This window comes from Otolemur garnettii, unplaced genomic scaffold (assembly GCF_000181295.1).
Source record: "Otolemur garnettii isolate 467f Iridium unplaced genomic scaffold, OtoGar3 scaffold00062, whole genome shotgun sequence".
Taxonomy (NCBI): domain Eukaryota; kingdom Metazoa; phylum Chordata; class Mammalia; order Primates; family Galagidae; genus Otolemur; species Otolemur garnettii.
In genome coordinates, this window is record NW_003852457.1 from 5,491,205 (window position 1) to 5,499,059 (window position 7,855).

The following is a 7,855-nucleotide window of genomic DNA, read 5'->3' on the forward strand; positions in this document are numbered from 1 at the left end:
GGCCTCCACCATGAAGAGGCAGAGAATTAACAACCAAAGGGATGGATGAGGGCGGCCTCCACCACGAAGAGGCAGAGAATTAACATCCAATGGGATGGATGAGGGCGGCCTCCATCATGAAGAGGCAGAGAATTAACAACCAAAGGGATGGATGAGGGCGGCCTCCACCACGAAGAGGCAGAGAATTAACAATGACTGTTGGTTCACTTGTTCTGCTTTCTCCCTCATCCACACAGGAGTCGTAGAAGATGACATTGCCAGCCCCATTTTACAGCTAAGGAAAATGAGGCAGAGAAGCTAAGCCAATCACTCAAGGCAGCATAGCTAGAAAGAGCAGAAAAGAATTCAAACTTGGGCTAGTCTGGGCCCCAAGCCGATGGTGTCCCCACTACAGTATGCAGTGAACATAGATCCCATGAGCTATGGCAGAGGGTAGATAAAAGTGCTCACCCCACCTTCCCAAGCTCCACACCAAGAGCTTGATCTGTCTCCTCCAACCACAAATGTGTATGAGGCACCCACGCTGTGCTCTGATCACGAAGTTAAGACGGCTGTGTTCTCCAGGAGCGAATCAATGGAGGAAGAAAAGGTCTACAAAGGGATGATGGCCATGCAAGGCGGCTGGGAGCAGAGGACAGGCTCACTCACAGAAGTGCTGGCACACTCTGTATTAAAGAATGGACAGAAATGTGTCCAATGGTCAAGGAGAGACACAGCATTTTAGAAGGGGACACACTCTAGTCAGGGTGGCAGAGGAAAATCATGAGTGCTGGGAGCTGTCGGTAGTTTGGTACAGAGAGACAGTGATATTAATAAAAGGCTGGGCCTTAGCAAAGTATCACAAGAATGGAAGAAAAAGTATCCAATGTACACAGCCCTATTATGAAACTAATTTATAGCTCTCAAATGAAAGCTACAACCTAATTCTAGCCCAAGAATATGGAAAGGGGAGAAGGGCGGATGGGTGGAGGGAGGGTGATTGGAAAGATCACCTCTATGGTCTGTCTTATAAGGGTATAAGTGAATCTTTCTAAAACTAGAGTGTAAATGCCTTAAAACAATAACTAAGTAAATGACATAAAGTCTATGTTAACCAGTTTGATGAAAATAATTCAAATTGTATATAAAAACAGCACACTGTATCCCATGACTATATTAATGTACACAGCTATCATTTAATAAAAATAAATAAATAAATAAAAGGCTGGTCGGTTATGCCTGTAATCCCAGCACTCTGGGAGGCCAAGGTGGGAGGATTGCTTGAGGTCAGGAGAGAGAGAGAGAGAGAGAGAGAGGCAAAATGGCTGAATTAGTCATTATAGCTGACTCCACAACAAATCTTTCAGCTTCTCTGATTAGCATCAGAATCACCACTTTAGTTAACAGCCGTGCAGATTTGGGAGGGAGCCCAGGTCCAGAGCTTCTGATCCCATAATTCTTGGTGGAAGCCTGAGAATCTGCATTTTTAATCAGCTCCCAGGTGATGCAGACACTGCTGGTCCAGCCACTGATTTTTGAGTAGAGCCGAGCAAAGCCTTCCTGACCCTTGCCAGGGACTGGCTCAGGGATGAATAGAGGCCCCACTTCTGGCCATTGAGAAATAAAGGGGTCTATTGTCAGGTTTCTGGGAGAGACTTCTTCTCTCATAGGACAGAGCCATAGAGGGGGACTTCTAAAACTTCTGCCAGCCACCTGGTTCCCACTGTGAGCATGAAGTCAGCAGGCAGAGAGATGGCTGCACCATCTCTCTGGATCTTTGAAGGTTTCATCAAGTCACAAAATCATCAACAGAGCCCACTTTAATGAGAAGAGTGCTCTGTATCTGACTAGTTGGGAAGGAGAGGGAGATTGAAATAGCATTTCGACCATGAACGGAGGCACAGAGCTATGAAGGAGTATAGTGGGCCCAGAGAAGGAAGAAGCAGGCTTCCGTGCCTTGAGCAGAAGAGCAGGGGGAAGAAGGTGACTATGAAGGAAGCTGGCTGCTCAGGAATGCCCTGAAGCTGGCTGAGAAGAAGGTCCTGAGAAGCAAAGGAGGAGGTGCCAGCTAAGGGTCTGGACTGGACAAGGCATGGCAAAGTGAGTGCTAAGGACAGCTGCTTGCTGGAACTGTAGTCTCCAGTGGGGGAAAGGATAGAAGAGGACTGTCGACAGGGACCTGTACTGTCAGGCAATCTGCTATAAGCTCCAGCTCAGGATGGGCCTACCACTGACAGGCAGTGTGTGCTTCTGGCTGGGGATACAGAAAGGAAGGTAATCCACTCCATGAGGTGTGGCTAGGCTGTGTCAGAGGAAGAATGAGGTTCAGGGAAAGTACCACTGTGGAAGGGGTCAAAAAGGGACATTTCAGGGGAGAGGACACCTCACCCTGAATCTTGAAAGACAGGTAGATGACAGCCAGAATAAGAAATTGGGAGGGACTCCTAGCAGAGGGCACTGCCTAAGAAAAGGCCTGGAGATATGAGGAATATATCTTTGATGTCTGCAGCCACCAGAAGCCCTAGATGGGCAAGATTGGGAGTGGGAGCTGGGCAGGGAGGCCGAGTGGGTCTTGCCATCCCAGCTAGTTTAGGAGAGTCAGCAGATGGGATTAAGCTTGGATGTGAACGGACTGCATTGGGGCCTTCTGCATTGTGCTGGTGGCAGCACAGAGGGTGGAATGATGGTTTAAGAGTGGAATTGGAAGGAGATGCTTGAAATTAGCAGAGACTTTCAGAAGGTGTGGTATGTGTATACCATCAAGAACTACTCAGACATAAAAAAAAAAAATGGTTAACTAAGACCTTTTGGTGTCATTAATACCTTTTGTACCAAAATTTTGGTGGTTTCCTTCTTAATCTCATCTTTGACCCAGATACAAGTCAGCCCAAGATTATTTAGTTTCCATGACTTTGAGTATGAAGATTCCTGTTGCTGTTGAGTTCAACCTCTATTCCATGGTGGTCTGAGAAGATATGAGGAATAATTTCTGTATTGTTTAAATTTGCTGAGGTTAGACTTGTGTCCTAGGATATGGTCTATTTTGGAGGATGACCCATGAGCTGATGAGAAGAATGTCTATTCAGCTGTATTAGGGTGAAATGTTCTGTAGAGGTCTGTAAAGTCCATTTGTTCTAGGGTCAGGTTTAAGTCTAATATTTCTTTGTTTAGTTTCTTCTTGGAGGATCGATCCAAAATTGTCAAAGGGGTGTTAAAATATTCAATTATTGCAGTGCAGGAAGATATCAAGTTGTTCATATCCATTAGGGTCTGCTTTATGAATTGAGGAGCCTTCTGGTAGGGTACATAAATGTTCATTATCGAAATCTCTTCGTGTTGGGTGTTTCCCTTGACAAATATGTAGTGACCATCCTTATCTTTCTTTATTAGTTTAAAGCCAATTGTATCTACAACTAAAATTGCAACCCCTGCTTTTTCCTGGTTTCCATTTGCCTGTATTATAAAAGTCCATCCCTTCACCCTTAGTCTATTTTTATCCTTTAAATTAAGATGAAATTCTGTATACAGAAGATATCTGGTCTGAGTTTATTTATCCAGTCAGCCAACCTGTGCCTCTTTAGGGGATAATTTTAGCCATTCACATTACTTGAAAGAATTGATAAGCTTGGTTGTGTTTTGGGTGTCATAATTTTTGGATGTCCAGTGGACATTTTTAATCCTTTCACCACTGTGTAAGTTGAGTTTTGTTCAAAAATTTCTGGGTGAGTTTACTTTGGAGGTAGAGCATTGTACTGGTCATTGTGGAGGATGGGTCTGAGTATATCCTGGAGAGCTGGTTTAGTTATGGCAAATTTCTTCAACATGTCTATTAAAGTATTTGATTTCTCCATCACAAATGAAACTCAGTTTAGCTGGATACAGGATCCTGGGCTGGAAGTCGTTTTGTTTTAGAAGATTGAAGATTGATGATCATCCTCTTCTGGCTTGAAGTGTTTGGCTGAGAGATCTGCAGTCATTCTGATTCTTCTCCTTTTGTAGGTGATGCTTTTCTTACATCTGGCTGCTTGCAGAAGTTTCTCCTTCATCTTAACTTTGGCAAAGTTAACCACAGTGTGTCTAAGAGATGCTTGGAGCTGGAACATATTCTTCTTAGTAAAGTATCTCAACAATGGGGGAAAAAGTATCCAATGTACTCAGTACTACTATGAAATCAATATATTGTCACCTACACACTCATACGAATGGCAAAACATAACTATAGTCCAGAAAGTAGAAGGGAAGAGGAAAGAGAGAGGAGGGGAGAGGGGATATGGGAGGAGGGAGGGCATTTGGGGGTACCACACCTAATGTGCATGATGCAATGGCACATTTAAAAACTATTAAGAAATGAGTATAATTGTGATGGATGTGTTACTTAGTTCAATGTAAGCCTTTCACATTGTATATCAAAGCAGTACATTGAACCCCATAAATGCATCAATGTACAAAGTTATGATTTAATAAAAAAAATTAAAAAATAGATAGAACTGAAGACCAATTCTTTTAACTATCACAAGAATGGAAATACAAACACCACACATACTATTAAATTAGAACTAATCGATTAACGCTTGTGTGAAGGTATGGGCCAAAATAACACTCATCAAACTCAAATAGGTGGGAGGGGGGAGGAGCGGATGGGTAAATTCACCTCTCATGGGTATAATTCACACGGTCTGTGTGATGGACACACTCGCAACTTTGACCCAAATGGTACAACGGCAATTTATGTAACCAAAATGTTTGCATCCCCTTAACATTCTGAAATTTTTTTAAAAAGAGAGAGAGAGAGGTGGGGCTGTGTGGTCTCTGGGCTTCTTGTCTCCTGGTTGCTAACCTATCCCTAGGTGGGTTGTAACTTCTTGACAAGTGAGGAGTGGGTCGCTTCTTCATCTTTGTGGCCTCACTTAGTAAGTGCTCCATAAACCCCTGTGGATTGTGGAGGAGATGAGCATTCCTGTGGGTGTCTCACTCACTCATCAAACCTTCCCTGCCTTCCTACTGTGCATTAGTCCCCATGTCTGGTGCAGGGCACGGAGGTGGCCCCTTGCAGGGGCAGTTCCATCAACCCCTCTGGCAGTCTACCGAATCCACAGATCCCTTCTCAGAGCAATGCTTTTAAAAGAATAAAATTTATGCTTACAAAGGAAATCAATTACATTAAAATGTAGTTATCAAAATATTAAAAATTGAAGGGGTCACACAGTAATATACGGATATCTTTACGAACACATTAAACAATGAAATTGAGCAGCTGTCTGGTAACAACTATAATTTCAATGTAATGAATGCAAGGGATATTTCGAGCTCTCTGTAACAACTGTAATGTGATAGGGAAATACATGCAATTTCTGTTGGTGGTGAAGTCACAGGTGCAACTAATGAGACTGCAGGGTATGGCTACATTTATAATCACAGCCAATAACATTTTGGACAGTTTTTAGAGTGTATTCAGACATTATCAGCATTATCTGGGAAAAGCCTGAAATGCAAATTCTCAAACCCCACCTCAGATTGACTGAGTTCAGACTCTGGGGTTGGGACTAGGGTAACCAACTAAGCCTGATTCACCCAGGGTGCTCCTTATCTTAGCACTGAAAGAGACCCGTTAGTAACAGGAAATGGGATGGCCATTCACCCCACTGGAGGCCCATGGATCTGAGCCTGAGGAAGCCCTTCAGGTAATCTGAACATCTGAGAACCACTGACTTAGAAGTTGGTAAAGATGAAGATGCCAGTCTCCCATCCAAGGTAATGAAAGCTCTGACTTCCACAAATCTCAGATAAGAACCTCAATTTAGACAACAGCCTCTGGTCTCAAGGAACAGGAACCCTTTACAGAAGAGAAGGTAATGCTTAGGCACACACCTGCAACTCATTCTGAGAAGAGCCAGGAAACATAAGCTCAGGGGGCTGCAAGCTTGGAGTCAGGGTTCCATAAGGCGCCTCTGTCCAGGGAGGATAGGTAGGCTGCTCCTCCAGAGGAGGGAAATGATGAGAGGAAGAGGAGGAGAAAAGACTATAAAGCAAGTTGTTCTAGGCTCTGTTCTTCATGGTTTGTAAGTTAATTCTCACAACCTTACAAGGCGGGAACTATTATTACCCCCGTTTAATGGATGAACAATTTCAGGCCCAGAGCAGTTAAGAAACCTGCCCAAAGTCATGTAGCGATCAAGAAGAACAACAAGCCTTTGAAGCTGAGCAAGCTGGCTCCAGACCTCGTGCTCTTAATTATCAAGTGATTTCAATGATTATTTGGATACTTGATCACTGCAAAGCTATTGTAAAAGCCACACGGGATTCTTCTTCCTCCCCTTCTCTGAAAATATGCACTAACTTAGTCGGAATATATAAACACAACAAATTCAAAGGATGCAAAGCTCAGAAAGCCACTGCACTGTCTCGGTTTGGGCATCTGGGGATAGTGAGGGCCCGTGGAACCAGCCCACAGCGCCGTCTCTCAGGAGCTGCTTCATTCCCGTGTCTGCTGGCTGGGGCAGGGGTTGGGTGCAGGCAAGAGCAAGAGGAGACCTAAAACTAAGTGCAGAGATCAGACTTGTTTTTAAGACAGGATAGGGAAATGCCAAGGAAGGTGTATTGGGAAGGGGACGACAGGCTATAGCTGGTAGCCACACACCAGCCTGGATACAAATCCTGCCTTAATAATTGGGAAATCTTGTGAGTTTGGTCAATTTATTCCACCTTCCACTCGTGTCCTTAGTGTCCTCATCTGTGTAGGGGGGATAATGATATTCACATCATCATTATCCTCATGGTAACAGAGAAGCTTGGACGTGACGGATCATGATAGGACGTGTTTCTTCCCTTTCTGGGTTTCTGGAAGGAAGTGCGATCCCTACTCTAAGATAGACACTGAGCGGGGCTGGGGATGCAGAGATGGCCCAGAGCAGGGTTCTTAATCCTTATTGTTTCATCAGCCCCTGTGGCAGTCGAGGGAAGACAACATGCCCCTTCTCAGCTCCACCTTCTGCCTCTAGCCTGAGAACCCCAGTGGACAGAGCATCACACATGTTAAGAAAGAAATTCCTCCAGAAATCTCATATGCCTGGGGACTCTGATGTTGTCCACTCACTCAGACATAAACACCCGAACATTGTTAGCACCCATGATGGCTGCTTGACAGAAAACCTCTTATTATTCCCATAACATGTCATCCACCTGTCGGGAAACAGACTTTTCTCTCACTCTGTCGGGAAACAGACTTTTCTCTCCTCCGCTCCCTACCTTCCTTTGAAGGAGCCAGGAACGGGGTGGCAGAATCTACAGGCTCTGTCTGTCTTTGGGTGAGATGACTTTTTTCCTTTGCTAACTACTTGGAGGCAGTTGGATGTCTCTACACAGAAGAAAGATTGAGGGTTAAGGCAAAACTGTAGAGGAGGAAAAGGGATCATAACCAAGGGGAACAGGAGAAAGTCCTTCAAGATGAATAAGCAGGAAATCATTTTTGTATTATTAGACAATTTCTGGGCCAGGCCCTGTGTTAGGCACCTGAAATTCACATACAGTAGAACCTCCATAGTTGGCCACCTCCTACATTGACCACCTCCTTAGGTTGAGCTAATTTTTATGGACTGGACACCCACCATGTATGGTCAGTACTGAAGACCTAGTTTCTTCTGATGACCACATCCCTGTGTTGATTGGTTTATTACAATATCTTGAGTGGTCAACTTCCAGAGTTTTCCCTATATTTCAAAGAGAGCTCATATCATGATAATAACCCCGTCCGTGGTTTCCTTTGGCATTCAGGATGCAGTGGACAAGAAAGCCATGTGTGAGCCAAGCCCTGCCCCTCACAGCAGTATCTGGAGCCACTTGTCCCATCACTGTGGACTCCAGGCCCAGCCCCCGCCCC